Source organism: Amblyomma americanum, chromosome 3, assembly GCF_052857255.1.
Source record: "Amblyomma americanum isolate KBUSLIRL-KWMA chromosome 3, ASM5285725v1, whole genome shotgun sequence".
NCBI classification, from domain to species: domain Eukaryota; kingdom Metazoa; phylum Arthropoda; class Arachnida; order Ixodida; family Ixodidae; genus Amblyomma; species Amblyomma americanum.
Window position 1 is genome coordinate 119387374 of NC_135499.1, and position 15818 is coordinate 119403191.

A 15818-nucleotide genomic window follows, 5' to 3' on the forward strand; every position below is an offset into this window, starting at 1 on the left:
AACCGAAAAAAGACAGTTATTCATGACATGCACTCTGCAACTAACTGGAAGTTTGAGTAGGATTTACACTGAGTCAAAAGAGAGAAATAGAGGGCGGAAGCCAGGGGTGTGGTCCGACAATGTACCATTTGATTAAGTAGCAAAGCTGTGCATTCGAGGAATTACTACGCTGTATAACAAGCATGTGCGTACTAGAGGGCTTCACATCGCTGCAAAATTTCTGAGAGCATAGAACTGTAACTATCATTCCCGCTTAAGACAGTTACTTGGTTACACGTGTCTCCATTGCATGTAGAAACGCTTGAAACCTTGCTCAAGTGTCAAGAAAAAGTGTTTTGGGTACCATGACGGCTCGGCACTAGTTTCATCGCTGCTGTCACCACACAGATCACGTGATTCCTACAATCTTGCTCAACAGCCCAATCAATCAACTAACCAACCAACCAACTGTTCTTTTTTTAACTGACGACAGCATTTGTTACTACAATCAAGCACTGCTGTGTTGACCAGTAATTAGACAAGTAGCGCATTAATTACTCAAAAACAGAATACGCCGGCTGACAAAAAGACTTCTGACCGCACACGAATACCACAATACATCACTGAAAATATAATGGCAATTCATCCATAAAAATAATATTTGATGGAGAAAAAAAATGAACGTAATGAAATAAGCAGTGAAAAATGTCCACCGAATTTTCAAAAAAAATTAAAAACGGAATAGTTCAACCCCTACTCATAGGACCTAACCAACTACACATGGGCTTGCTGTATGCAGGCAGGCATGCTTGCTTTCCACATATATTCAGTTACACTGTTGATAAATATCTGTATGCCCATCCTCCCCGTTAGTAGTTATATATAGTGAAATTTTACCAGCTGTTCCTGCTTGCTGGTTGTTAGGCTTGAGTCAAAGTGCTTAAGCTCATCCAGGGACTCGAAAGGCTGCCGAATGAGGTCAGGCTTTGGCTGTTCATCTCCAAAGGACCCTCTTGAGTCCATGAGAACACTAATTTGATCCGCCATACGATCTATACGAATCCTTAAAATGTGCAAAATGCGAAGCAGATTTTTCCAGAAGACTGACAGAAATATAGAAGGCGTGAATTACATTAAGCTTACAGGGCTAAAGTCCAGTACTATTAACAATGAAATGAGTTCATAATGCCGAATGTTAAAAAAAAGTGCCTCAATGATCGAGTATTTCTTTTTATGTGCACAATTGCACGAGCTGGTACTTGATGACTGGGACTAAAAAATGGAACTCAGGCCGCAGACGAGAAAAATTGCTGCCGCGAGCATATTAAAAGAACTTGCTTTAGGTCAAAGAATGCAGCATGCACAACACGACATGAAAACTTTTCCGCATGTGCCATGAGTGTGCTCCACAGGTATCCCCTCACATGCAAAAAGGTTTACATTGGCCAAACAGGCCAGCATATCTATGACAGGTGCTGAGAACTCTGTTTCCTTAGTTTGCACTGAAAGAGCATATCTATCTTACCACTGTTGACAGTGTGGCTGCCACACACTATTCATCAATGTTGGCAACCTCGGAAGAGGTAAGGGCAGAGAGAATGCAAATATCTAGAGACAGAATGCAATGCAGTAACTGTAACAGTAAGCTGCCACTCTGCCTTGCTTTCTGCAAGACGGTTGGCGATAGATTTGCTGCATGCTTTAGCCAACCCCTGTTTCACTGTTGCCTTTGCTGTTATTGGTTGTTCTGCACATGGCACCTGCTAGCTCGGGAGTGCATTCTGCAATAATGCACAATTCTTAATCAATCTCACTGTGTGTGCCTCCCTTTTCTGATCCACATTTTTTAGTGGTATTCCTTACAAGAAATGGCTGTACAGGAATGCAAAATATTCAGCAAGTTATGGTATCATAAATGCCTTTTTGTTAGTGACTGCCATGCCACCAGATGGGAAGAGAAGCTTGAAAACCACAGATCAAGCAGTAAGAGTGCACACAAATTATATGCAGTCCATCACTGCAAAGACCTGATTTCGCTAAAGCAGTCGCTTCTGCTTACAAGTGCATTAACTGCCTGATTACACTGACTGCAGTGAAATTGAAAAAAAATCAAGCAACATGCAGATCACCGAAGTGCAACAGTAACAAATACATAAATGCGGCTCCTATGTGCTCTGTACATCACTTTCAAATTGAAAAACAGTGCAAAAATTTAGAAGCTACAATCTCTTTCATTAGGTGTTCAAAACTCCTTCCTAAAAATTATTATGTAAGCAAGTAGCGGCAGCTTACCATCTTCTTGTATATCCTGTTGACTTGCTGCAAAAAAACACACATGTTTTCTTCTGTGAAGACATTTAAAGTATACAAAGAAATCACATTTCTTTCGGCAATTTCTGTGCCCAAATCTCAAATGCTGCAGTGTAAAAATGTAAAGCAAATACATGTTTTACTCAACACTAACCTTCTCTAAGAAAAATTCAGATATCAGATGCTTTGTCACTCACTGTGCCTTATATCAAATAAATATTTCAATAAAATAAATGCGCAGATTTAGATAAAGTGAAGCCTAGCTAAAAGGCATAACAACCACTATACCTATAGCACGAACATGAAACACCAGTGGCCAACATGTTGCACCTTTACATCAATCCTTTGAGGTGTTAAGACAAAAGGAAACTAACAAAAGATGCCTCTGAAGAAGTACCTAAAAAAAGTGGGTAACAACAGCTATTTCAGAAAATTACTATAGATTTACAGCTTGTCTACAAACTACATGAAACAAAAAAATAGCTGTTGTCTTCACATTTTTTTAATACACAGCAAAGTTTTCAGAAGTATTTATCATTACCATCCTATGGCATTTCATGCCCTTGGTTTAGCACAAAGACATAAATTCTTTAAGTTTTACTAACCACCAATATAAGTTCAACTAAGAGCATAAATGATACAAAATCACTTCAAAATCAGCCACTCTTTTAAAACTGTCATGCTTACCTATGCTCTAGTAATGCTCATGCCACCCTTAATGACGCCCACATAAAGGAAACTCGGACATCGTAACCATGACTTGCAACCCAGCTTACGCCTGCAGGATCAAGTTTGCACCCTCAATGAAAATTTGTGAAAATTTTCTCTGGTGGTCAAATATAGAGAGGAATACGCCAAGGTGGAGTAGGTTTTTAATAAGGGAGTAATTGCTCATTGGCATCCACCCAAACGCTGCCATATGGCTGCTTATGACCGTATGCACGGCTACAAAGGAAAGCTATAGTTCTCAGAAACTTCATAGTTAAAGAAAAATTTGAAGAAAAATGAAGAAAAATGAAGCTGGCGGAGACTGTTGTTCCAGAAAACTAACAAAGGAAAGGATGCCTCTGATAAAGTACCTAAAAAAAGTGGGTAACAACTGCTCTTTCAGAAAATTACTATAGATTTACAGCTTGTCTACAAACTACATGAAACAAAAAATAGCTGTCGTCTTCACATTTTTTTCATACACAGCAAAGTTTTCAGAAGTATTTATCATTACCATCCTATGGCCTTTCATGCCCTTGGTTTAGCACAAAGAAATAAATTCTTTAAATTTTACTAACCACCAATATAACTTAAAGAGCATAAATGATACAAAATCACTTCAAAATCAGCCACTCTTTTAAAACTGTCATGCTTACCTATGCTCTAGTAATGCTCATGCCACCCTTAATGACACCCACATGAAGGAAACTCGGACATCGTAACCATGACTTGCAACCCAGCTTACGCCTGCAGGAACAAGTTTTCACCCTCAATGAAAATTTGTGAAAATTTTCTCTGGTGGTCAAATATAGAGAGGAATACGCCAAGGTGGAGTAGGTTTGTAATAAGGGAGTAATTGCTCATTGGCATCCACCCAAACGCAGCCATATGGCTGCTTATGACCGTATGCACGGCTATATAGGAAAGCTATAGTTCTCAGAAACTTCATAGTTGAAGAGAAATTTGAAGAAAAATGAAGAAAAATGAAGCTGGCGGAGACTGTTGTTCCAGAAAACTAACAAAGGATGCCTCTGATGAAGTACCTAAATCAATTGGGTAACAACTGCTCTTTCAGAAAATTACTATAGATTTACAGCTTGTCTACAAACTACATAAACAAAAAATAGCTGTCGTCATCAAATTTTTTTAATACACAGCAAAGTTTTCAGAAGTATTTATCATTACCATCCTATGGCCTTTCATGCCCTTGGTTTAGCACAAAGAAATAAATTCTTTAAATTTTACTAACCACCAATATAAGTTAAAGTAAGAGCATAAATGATACAAAATCACTTCAAAATCAGCCACTCTTTTAAAACTGCCATGCTTACCTATGCTATAGTAATGCTCATGCCACCCTTAATGACACCCACATAAAGGAAACTCGGACATCGTAGCCATGACTTGCAACACAGCTTACGCCTGCAGGAACAAGTTTCCACACTCAATGAAAATTTGTGAAAATTTTCTCTCGTGGTCAAATATATAGAGGAATACCCCAAGGTGGAGTAGGTTTGTAATAAGGGAGTAATTGCTCATTGGCATCCACCCAAACGCAGCCATATGGCTGCTTATGACCGTATACACGGCTACAAAGGAAAGCTATACTTCTCAGAAACTTCATAGTTGAAGAAAAATTTGAAGAAAAATGAAGGAAAATGAAGCTGGCGGAGACTGTTGTTCCAGAAAACTAACAAAGGAAAGGATGCCTCTGATGAAGTACCTAAAAAAAGTGGGTAACAATTGCTATTTCAGAAAATTACTATAGATTTACAGCTTGTCTACAAACAATATGAAACAAAAAATTAGCTGTCGTCATCACATTTTTTTAATACACAGCAAAGTTTTCAGAAGTATTTATCACTACCATCCTATGGCCATTCATGCCCTTGGTTTAGCACAAAGAAATAAATTCTTTAAATTTTACTAACCACCAATATAAGTTAAAGTAAGAGCATAAATGATACAAAATCACTTCAAAATCAGCCACTCTTTTAAAGCTGTCATGCTTACCTATGCTCTACTAATGCTCATGCCAACCTTAATGACACCCACATAAAGAAAACTTGGACATCGTAACCATGACTTGCAACCCCGGCTTACGCCTGCAGGAACAAGTTTTCACCCTCAATGAAAATTTGTGAAAATTTTCTCTGGTGGTCAAATATATAGAGGAATACCGCAAGGTGGAGCAGGTTTGTAGTAAGGGAGTAATTTCTCATTGGCATCCACCCAAACGCAGCCATATGGCTGCTTAGGACCATATACACGGCTACAAAGGAAAGCTATACTTCTCAGAAACTTCATAGTTGAAGAAAAATTTGTCCTGGTCCAGACCAGGCTGAATTTTTCTTTAACGACGAAGTTTCTGAGAAAGCTTTAAAGGTTTCCTTTGCAGCCGTATGGCTGCACTTGAAAATTTTCTCTCTTGTACAATTTATGGAAGGATATTTCTTCAAAACTTTTGAACATCAAATTTTCTATACAGATACGTATGTATATTTCGGACAATGAAATTTCATACACACATGACAAGCATGCTCAAGATTACTTCGGTAGCAGTAGTACATCGTACTGAAGATTATTGGACGAAAATACAAACAAAGATGACTAAGCACCTTCCACATGGCAGACCTCAAGCTGATCATAGTCAAACAAAAAATTATTCTTACATCTCTGAAGATAACCGCTGTAAAGAAACCCTACCTTACCATATATAAGTTCAAATACATAAAGAACCCAAGGAAGTTTCATCTTCAGGTGGAAAAAAAATAGAACCCAAAAAAGATATTCGAATATATTTATGCGAAAATATTATGACATACGTGACACTGATTGTGAAAAGTTATGAGACTGTGGCATCCTTGAGTGATTTCCATGAAATGAAGGCTCACGGTGTCCCACTTGCACCAGCCTCCTGTTGTCATGCTGCTGAGAACCAGATGCTAAATCAAAGGTTCTTGGCAGCTCAGAGACACTCTCTGCAATATTATAAATATCGGAAAGGTAAGCAAGGGCTGAAATGACGTGATTTCAGTAAGGCATATGGAAAGCAATCTAGTCAAAATATATGTCCTTGCTTTTCCCGAAATTGCTGAGAAGAAATATGATGTGTACTGCTGAAAGGCATGAGTTTGTAAACAATGAATTTCAAATGGTGTAAACATGCTACAAAGTTCTAATCTGCTGTCTTAGGAAAAATATTCCTACTGATGGTTTTTGCACTGCACTGTTCTTAAAGGGACAAAACCCTGAATTTTAAGGATCAAATTTTTTTAGCACCACGGAAATCTTGCTCTTTAAAGCGCTGTATTTTGTAAAGGCTTTATTTGAAGCAAAAAAGTTTACCGCGAATTTTTAAATCAGTGCATGTGCCCGTTTTCAAGTAGCCCGATGCTAAAAACTACAATCATGAGCCAGCGCAAATGGTGACTGCATGTCGGCAAAAGTGCTGCAGCAAAAACTACTGTAAATCTCACCCACCAGACAGTAAAAATATATTGTTAGTATACGGAGTAGCGTCCATTTCAGCTTCGGTACACAAAGCTATTATGGCACAGTGATTTATGTCTCGTCGACAAAAGTTTTAGTAGACAGCAGTTGCCGCTCCATCCAAGAAATTTAAAACAATTGGCGTTATCTAGTTACAAAAGTTAAAAGGGCATGGCCGACGATTCGAAGGAAGCGTTGGTTTTCATCTAAGTGCGCTGGAGGGAGCATAAAACACAAAACATACACAACAAACACTTTTGACAAAAAAAACACAGAAAACACTGTGCACTTAAAACAAGCGATATTTTACCAAGTTGCAGTCACGTGGTGGACTACAGTGATAATGGCAGGTTTCGCTACAAGATGGGTTTTTATGCAATTAAAAATGCTAATTAAAGTTATAAATCCTCATTTCTTTGATATTGCAATGCTCAATTCTTACAGTCTTAGGCGTGATCTGTTGATTTCTACCATAATCTCATGACACATTTTCACCAGTGTTCTGTTTTTTAAGAAAACAATGACGTGAATGAACTTTCTTACCTTCACCCAAAAAACGATGTGGACTGCTCACGGTGCATGCCTCCACAGCATGAAAGCCATTTGGCTCATATGTAATGCATATATCATTGCAGAAAAATTAGTTCACTGCTCTAGAAATTAACTGCATTGCTTTTCATAAAAAGAGGTTATAGGGGTCATAAATGGGCCAGTTTATACCGGCTCACATATTCGTAATAAAAATACACTTTATATTTTTTACGCAATAATTACTTTCATATTTACATAAATATGTTGTGCACCTGAAATTGACTGCAGAGCTGATATGGGCCGGGAGTTTGTTGTGACCACAGGTGCATTTTCAGGCGAACCTGAATTGCAGACAGTTTTAGACCGTGTACGTGGATAGCCAACCTTGAACTTCAAACTAAAATGTGCAATGTTGGACAGATTGTTTACGTGTCTTAGTGGTGAAGCTCCTTCTTGGTGGTGGTGGATCAGCGTAGTCATCATCAGTGTCGGAGGCATAAACATTCCTTCGGTGAATTCTCCTGCGTTTTCGTGCGCCTTCATTAGTTTCACTTTCTGTATTGAAATCTTATGTGTACTGGGCAATGTCGAATTTCTTTCTAGCACTGTTGTAGCAGGCTGAAAACAAACTGGGAAGTCAATAGTAAAAGAAAGAAGTGAAGTCCTAATTGTTAACAGCGAACATTTGCATTTCATGAAGTATTATGAAGAGCCCAAGTTTCATACCAAATATGCCTTTGACTTCGATGGCATGTCTTTGTCAAGAGGGATCCGGGTCAGTGTTCCTGCTGGCCATTCGTGCAGCAGTGTCTCCACGTCCTGGAGGCCAAGCACATTTTTCTTCTTCAATCCATTTGCATGGTACGACTGCCACCGAGTTTAGCTCCAAAAAATGAACAACGGCAAATGCCATCTATAGAATATAAAGAACAAAACCAAACAGTGCATGACTTCTACAATATCGTTATAGCATTCTAAACTGTGGGCTGGTGGTACCTTACTGTAAGTTTAATGCATAACTCCCTGAACTTGGTCTTGCATGCTTTCATTGCTGCTGCACTTTTGATGTACAAAAAAAATTGTGCTCAGTATTTAAGTTTCCTTAAAATTTCTTCATTAATCAGTTGCTTTTTCTGAATTTTAACCTTTAAATGATATTTTTTTTAGTATCAGGCATGCAGAATTCAATAATTACAAGCTAAAGAAAGCTAATTTAATATATACCCTCAAAATAAGTACCCAATAATTAATTTACAGATAAAAACTGCATTTTTAAAATCTCCACCAGGTAGAGCACAGTAGGAATGAGGTTACATAATAATTAATTTTTTCTTTCCTTTTCAGAATGCAGAAAACAAAAGAAATCATGTGTGATGTAACAACCATTAAATATGGTGGTTTTGTCCATGAAGGCACAAAAAAGCACTCAAAATTCCTTACATATCCTTTGGTATGTGTACAACAATTCTCATACTGCTACTCCCTTTTATATAGTTGGAAAGTAAAATGATTATGCTGATTTTATGCTCTACCTCCATCAAACAAGCCGCAGCAATAATGCTTCAGCGAGGCATTCTCCATTCTTACAAAGGACTACTGCTTTAAATTCACTTTCGGCATTTTCCCCGTTGACTGCCCATTGCTCTTAGCATCATGATCTGCCATTCTGGGTCTCCGCTGCCCTTTCCTTTTCATTGTTTCTTTTTTTCCTTTATTCTATGTCGTGTTCTTGCAGTTTGTTTCATTTCTAGCTATTGCATGGAAAAGTATATCCTCTTCAACTTGCACTTGATTTCTGTGATTAATCTTCAAAAGCTTCCTGAATTTTCTGCAGAACTTCATTATTTACACCTCAGCAATCCAAAAGGAAACCTGAAGAGGCTTTTTTTATGAAGGGTGTTTCATTTCTGTATAGCTCTGAAATATGGTTGTGCAAATGGACACTTCACCTTTCAACTTGCATGGCATCTGGTCACAAAACAGACTTATTGAGAACAAATCGAAATATTGACATCAAACGATCAGGAACTGCAGCGGTGGCTTAGTGGTTTGGTTTGGTTTATGGGGGTTTAACGTCCCAAAGCGACACGGGCCATGAGAGGCACCGTAGTGAAGGGCTTCATAAATTTCGGCCACCTGGGGTGGCCTTATGGTTAAAACATCTGCCTCATATGAGGCTGGTGTGGAGTTTGATTCTCAGTACTACCATCGATGTACTCAAGGGTTTCCAATGGGTACAAGTTTTCCCCTGACAGGGTGCTCAGCTTCTTTGGGTTGAATGCTTAAACAATCAGTCTTGGACAAAACTTGCAGAGATGAGAAACACCTTGAGTATCGACGCTCTAGTTGGCCGAAGATGGCCTCCCACCATTAAAATTCATCATCATTAAATGATCATGGATTCTCGATGTTCCTTTTTCAAATATTTACAGAGTCTGGTATAATCATTGTTCTGCATGCAAAGGGCTTTTGCTATCCAAATGTCATCTTTATGCATCATGGTCACAACAATAAGGCTTTCTCTCCATTTGGGGTCTATCCTTGCTTCAAAACTGGCAGTACATTACTGCTCATTCCACATGTCGCAGAGGCAACACGACATACTGCTCAAACTTTGTTACTGGCCCTTGGTGCACTGGTAACCTAACCAGCTTTTTGACATATTTGAGTGCCCAGCACATTAATGGTGAGAAGCATGAAACCTTGTGTACTCCTAACAATGCAGAACTAAAAGGTTTGGTAAAAAGATGTTCCGTATTGGAGTATTCTTGCCCAACTATGCACGGCTCATCATCATTCCTCTGAAAAGCGAAGTTCAGCAATACTACTATGCTGTCACCAACAAGACAACAACAATCTTTCTTATCAACTGTCAGAGTAAATGTAGGAAACTTGCTTTCCGGTACTGTGGTGGTTTGCAATCTTCAGGCAGTGGTACACTGTTGTGTTCATCACAAAAGGCAACTCCAGTGTGCGGATGGAAAGTGCAAGCAGCAAGAAACAGTTGCTCATGCACCTGAATGCAGATTTGCTGCAGGTGTTGGTTGCGCTTCCGAAGCATTTTTTTCATGTGCTGAAAATTGTTTTCAAATCTAAAGGCACTGAACAAATCCAATGCTCCATGAATTTCCACATCCTTAGCTAAGTGAATGAGGCAGTGAATGTTGTGTGATGCATGTTCAGGCCCATACAAATCACAAAAGGTCCTCACAAAGTATACAGGTAGCTCATGCGCATACTGTGACTGACTGCAGCTCAGTTCCTCATCTACAAGTATTGAAATGGCACAGTGCCGGGCAAGAAAGTTGACATACTGAGGGTAAGGTAAAATATCACTCAGTAGCATCGGTCCAGTGTAGAGGAGAAACAATCGCAGCTCAACAACTTTCCACCTGTCCAAGTCTTCGAGGCCTCTGGGCTTTCGAGAAAATTTATTTATTTACACAGTACTGCTAGCCTCTAGGTGAGGCTGTAAGCAGGAGCGGGAGGAGGAATGTAGCTATTCAAAGTGAGACTGAGAGAAGATACCAACTGTTTGTCTTTCAAAGCAATGCGAGTGTCTGGTGGCCCACTAATCCAAAGACTGAGGAGCTTATTCATTACTCCCAGGCATACTAGATGCATATAGTCTAAGTGCACATTTTTTATGGCATCAAATGGAAGCTGCAATAGCAGGGATGTTCCATGGTGGTGCTCCAAGTCAAACTGTGCTCGAATTGATTCATTTGTGCGGAGTGGTGCATCAAGGTCAGGGATTGCCATCCTGCCATTTATGTACTCGCCTTGCACTGCACATTTTGGGCAGCTGGAATAGCCTGCATGCCCTTTTGTGATGAACACGAAGGATCCTGCAGGAGCATCACAAACAATCTGGTCAAGAGAGACACGAAGACTGCGTTTGTTTAGAACGATACCTTTTTCAATGAGTTCTTTTGCTTCATTCACAAATTTTCCGAGGAAGTCATTAGCGGAATCCGGCTTTGAAAGGCCAGCATAAGCTCCAACAATTAATGGTGGAATTTTGTTGCTTGTGTTTCTCACAACACACTGAACGGCCCAAATCTGAGTAGTGGAGCTCTTCGATACTGGTAGACCATCTACATTAACTGCTAATTTCAACACCTCAGGAAGATCTTCAGTTGTTCTCAATGCTGTCTGGAGTTCATACTCTAAACCAATGTGGCAATACTGCATGTCTCTGATTGTGAGTTGCCCTCTTGCTGAATGCGGGGTCTGCAGGAGAGAGCGCGCATCTTTTGGCAATTCAGAATGGCAAGGATGTTGTCTCAGCAATTTCAAAAGGTCACTAAGGGCAACGTGGGTGATGTTGTTCTTGAGGGCCCAGTTTATTAGACCTGTTTGTAGGCTGACTTCTTTTTCTTCCTCCTCGGAGCCAAATGGCTGTTCAGAGATGTCATCCGAAGAGTGCTCTTGTGTAGGACAATGCAGTGGGTCATATCCGTTATATAGACTTTCAACACCACAAATTTAAGGCAGAAGGAGGTCCTCTTGTGAACCATCTGTTTCCATGTCACTACCATGTGCCTTTGAGTCCTCATCTATAACAGGAAGTGCTCTTTCACATGAATTGCTCTGCAATGCGATAGGTGGAGAATAAGAAGGCTCTTGTAGACATTCTGCTTCTGCATAGCTTCTGGATGAACTCGGGGAAACATGGACACAACTAGATGAACCAATGGATGCCTCATTGCTCTGGCTACTGTGTCCTTCTGCTCTCAAGAGCCGGGATACTTGTTTGTAAGCTGCGCTTGGATACTTTGAGTTCATGGCAGCAGATAGTCCCATGTATTAATCATAATTCAAGGGTCTCAATTTCAAATGTCGCTTGCCTCTTCAGAACCGTTATTGAGAATTGAAGACATGAAATGGGTATGACTGGATATATGCTGCACGAAAAAAAAGAGAGCAGTGGCACTCTAAGAGTTTGTTCAATACATCCTTAATATAAGTGTAGAAATCAATTACATACAATAAAGCAATAAAGGTTTTATAGCAGCTGAACAAGAGAACAAGCTTCCTGGAATCATTAAGTCATGACTGTATCTTGCCATGTTCAGGTCACCGAGCTGCGGGTAGTATGCGCTTTTTGCCAGGTTTAGTTCACAGTGAGATGCCAGAAGCTGCTTTTGTCGTACATTATAAATGCTCATCTGTGCGGAAATCAGTTCTGCTATTGAAAATTCGAACTAAATGTCTTAAGGGGGGGGGGGGTCAACTCATACACAAAATGGACTTATACACGACAATAACAGTCGTACAAAGTGGAATTTTTCTGTTGCTCTAAGTTTCCATTCAATTGCTCTAATGTCATGCGCAGTTATTATTATGTAAACTTGCTCTACATTCACAAAGCTATAATAGGAAGCTGAAAAGGGTTACTTGTGTTGGACAAAGGTATCCAGCTAACTATATGCAGGCTAGAACTATCAAAATGAACACTATATATCTAGGGCCCTTCGTTTACAGGTTTAATTTCTTGCGAAATTCTGGGGGTGAAAATTTGGCCCTACTTATTTAGTTCAAGTATGGTTACACATCCAGTTATTCAGCAAAATGTCCCACAATTGAAGTTTTTTAGTGTCCTTTTTTTTGCAGCAAAAGACAATTTACTATAAGCTGTTGTTATTGTCCAGTACAAAATATGTCCTATTTCTTGGTCAATATTTCACAAACATGGAAATGGCAGGTCGCACTGAAAAAAACTGATTACCAAATTAATTTTTTCCTCGTCACCTCTTACAATTGTTTTTTTTTGTGTACCCTAACAACCTCCTACACAGCGCCTTGTACACAGTGAAAACAGTCATTCAACATCAGAGTGGCCATTTCAACATGCAAGAGGCCTGGAGCTGGACGTTAATATACCGTGAACAGCATTTCATACAACTATGCAGATTAAATGCCTGGTCAATACCCTTGTTTTAGCCTATCGCTTCTAAGGAGTGTTTCTCGAATGCACCCCTCAAATTAAGCCACGTCATGAATAACAAGCACGGAATGAGGTATGAGATCACCACTTGAATGAAAACACTTCTCTGGAATAAGCACAGGATATCCGCTAATTTTCATACGAAGCATTCGGCTCTGCAGAGAAAAAAACAGACATTTCCAATATGTTCTTTCTTTTCTCTATATATACATAGCGAGAACATTATTCCCTTGCCCTTGTGGGCTTTCTAAAAGGCCTATTTCTGAACAGAAATCACATTTATCCCAACTCTTAAAAGATATGTTTGGGGTGCAAGAATGGAAAAAAATTGTGCTTTACTTAAAAATGAAGAAATATACATCTAATGGTCATCCAGCTCTTCACAATACCGATATTTATTACCCAATACAACAGTTTCATATAATTAGTGATATGCTTCAGAGTTGCATTCATTTTCTTCATCATCATGAGCAGGGCCAGCACAAATTTTGGTGATCTAAAAAAATACAGGTGGCATAATAACTAAGAGTATAGATTCCAGCTGTATTTCCTGCCATCCAGTAAAGTCTGCAGGCCATTTTTTAACAGTATCAAGTCGGGATGGCAGATCCTTTTTCTTGTTTTGATAGTCGTATATTGTGGTGGGCTTGACCGGGAACAATCAAATCAGAAGTACCTGCCCTCCTGGCTTCTAAAGTAATTACTCTATATTTATCCCCCACCCCCTGCTCCTTCATCAATCCCAGAAGAAATGTATGCTGCATTTGACTCTCGGCTGTTGTGCCGTGCTGTATGTTCTGCAGTGAGGATATGTGGCAGGCCACACGCAGTCTCAAGCATGCCACTATAGCCAGATACACATCAACAAAAGCAGCTTTTCTCGGTGGAGGACCTCTTTACAGACAATGCTATCGGCCGATGTTCATGAACTTGCTAGTTTGACAATGTAGGGAGTGCCAGATGAAAGAGAATCCACAGTCCCCCACCTGCATTGTCATGCTACTCACGCTGGCAAGTTCATAAGAATCGGCCGATGCCATTGGCTGGAATGGAGTCCTGTGAGCGGAAAAAGCCACTCTTTTTCTTAGAGTTGCATCCGACTATAATGTTCCTATCTCTCCCTTTAGTAAATAACGTGATGTCCAACGCATATGGACAAAAATTTCCCACTTTTGCCTCTGAATCAGTTTGGTATGTGTAAAGCGTTTCCCCGCTACATTTCTTCTACTGATTAGAGAAGCCTCAGTGTGCATGGCACCTGCAGCAGTACGCTGTCAGATGCCGCAGTTTTTGCCCGCCAGACCAGATGGTGATTGCGTCAGGGAGAGGTGTATTCTGTGAAATATTTTTCAATGCTTACGACTACCAACAATGTCTGTTCACATGCCAATCCAAGTGCTTGACTGATTATGCCTATGAATAATCCTTCTGGCACAACTAAATATTACAGGTTCATTCAACCTTCTGGTTTCTTACCTTCAGGACTGAGAGAATCGAAAAGTGGCAGCTGAAATCCAGGCCAAGCCATGCGAACACTTAGGATTTGGAAAACATGTAATTTATGAAAAAATATAGGCAATATTTTTCATTATTGTACCTCTGTGTATATTAAGAACTCCGTGCCATTTTTCTCGTCATGCTTTTAGATAAATGATAAAAATGTATCAAGGCACATTAGTGAACTAATACTAAGTTTATCACTCTTCACAGATAAGTTCTGAGAGAAGCCTTCGAGCACACAGCAAGAGAAAGGAGGTTCTTGATGACATATTTTGTGCAAAACTAGGCGTTACAACCAACACTCTCGAAAGAATACACAGAATAGGAAAACACGTCAATAAACTTAGGCCTGTGATGCTTAATTTGTTTAATTATAACAAAAAAGTTCGCGTTCCCCAGAACTGCTTTAAGCTCAAGGAAACAGGTGTATCAATATGTCACGATTATCGTAAGGAAACGCTAAGCGTTCGCATCTTTGGTGGTATGGCAAGCAATTTAAAGATCAGGCACGAAAGATTTCACAGGACTATTATGACCAGCTACATGTAGACGACATACGCATATGGGATGAAGTAAATTCACAGGGCGCCCAGGTCCATAAATCTAAACCTACACGACCCCCCCCCCCCCCCCCCGCTGACCCAAAACGAAAGAACTCCGAATTGTTTTGCTTAATCCGAAAAGTCTTGCCAATAAGTCCGGTCATCTTGAAGACATTATTTTTCTTCACAACCCCCATATAACGCTGTCACCGAAACATGGCTTACATCTCATATTAAAGATGATGAAGTTATTCCACCTTCCCATAAAATAATGAGGTGCGACCACGAAGGACGAGGAGTGGGAATGGCAATAATAACAAAAAATGAAGTGCAAGGTGTTGCACTTGAAGGTATTCCAGATCATAAACGTATAGGGTGTAAAATTAACAAATATTTTTCTACTCTGTTTGTCGTAGAATACCAACCTCCAAAAAGTTGTGTGTCATACATAGAAACATTGGCAGCTTACCTAGAGCACGTGCTCAAACCAATTCCCAAGCTGATACTCACTAGCGATCTTAACTTGTCAGTTATAGACTGGAATGCACTTGCTATCTGGAGGCCCAATGATGCAGATAATGCATGCCTACTTCTCGATTGTTCATTTTTCCCTGAAAAAACATTCACCGTCCCCACTTGCATCACTGAAGCTTCACAATCGATTCTTTACCTTATATTTCTCAAAAATTTTTCTGATGATTACTTAGTAACTACAGCTGATGGCATCTGGGGCCATAAGATTGTTCAGCTAAATATAGAAATGTGTTGTAAGAAATCCCCCCCCCCCCCCCTCAGTTAAAGCTTTT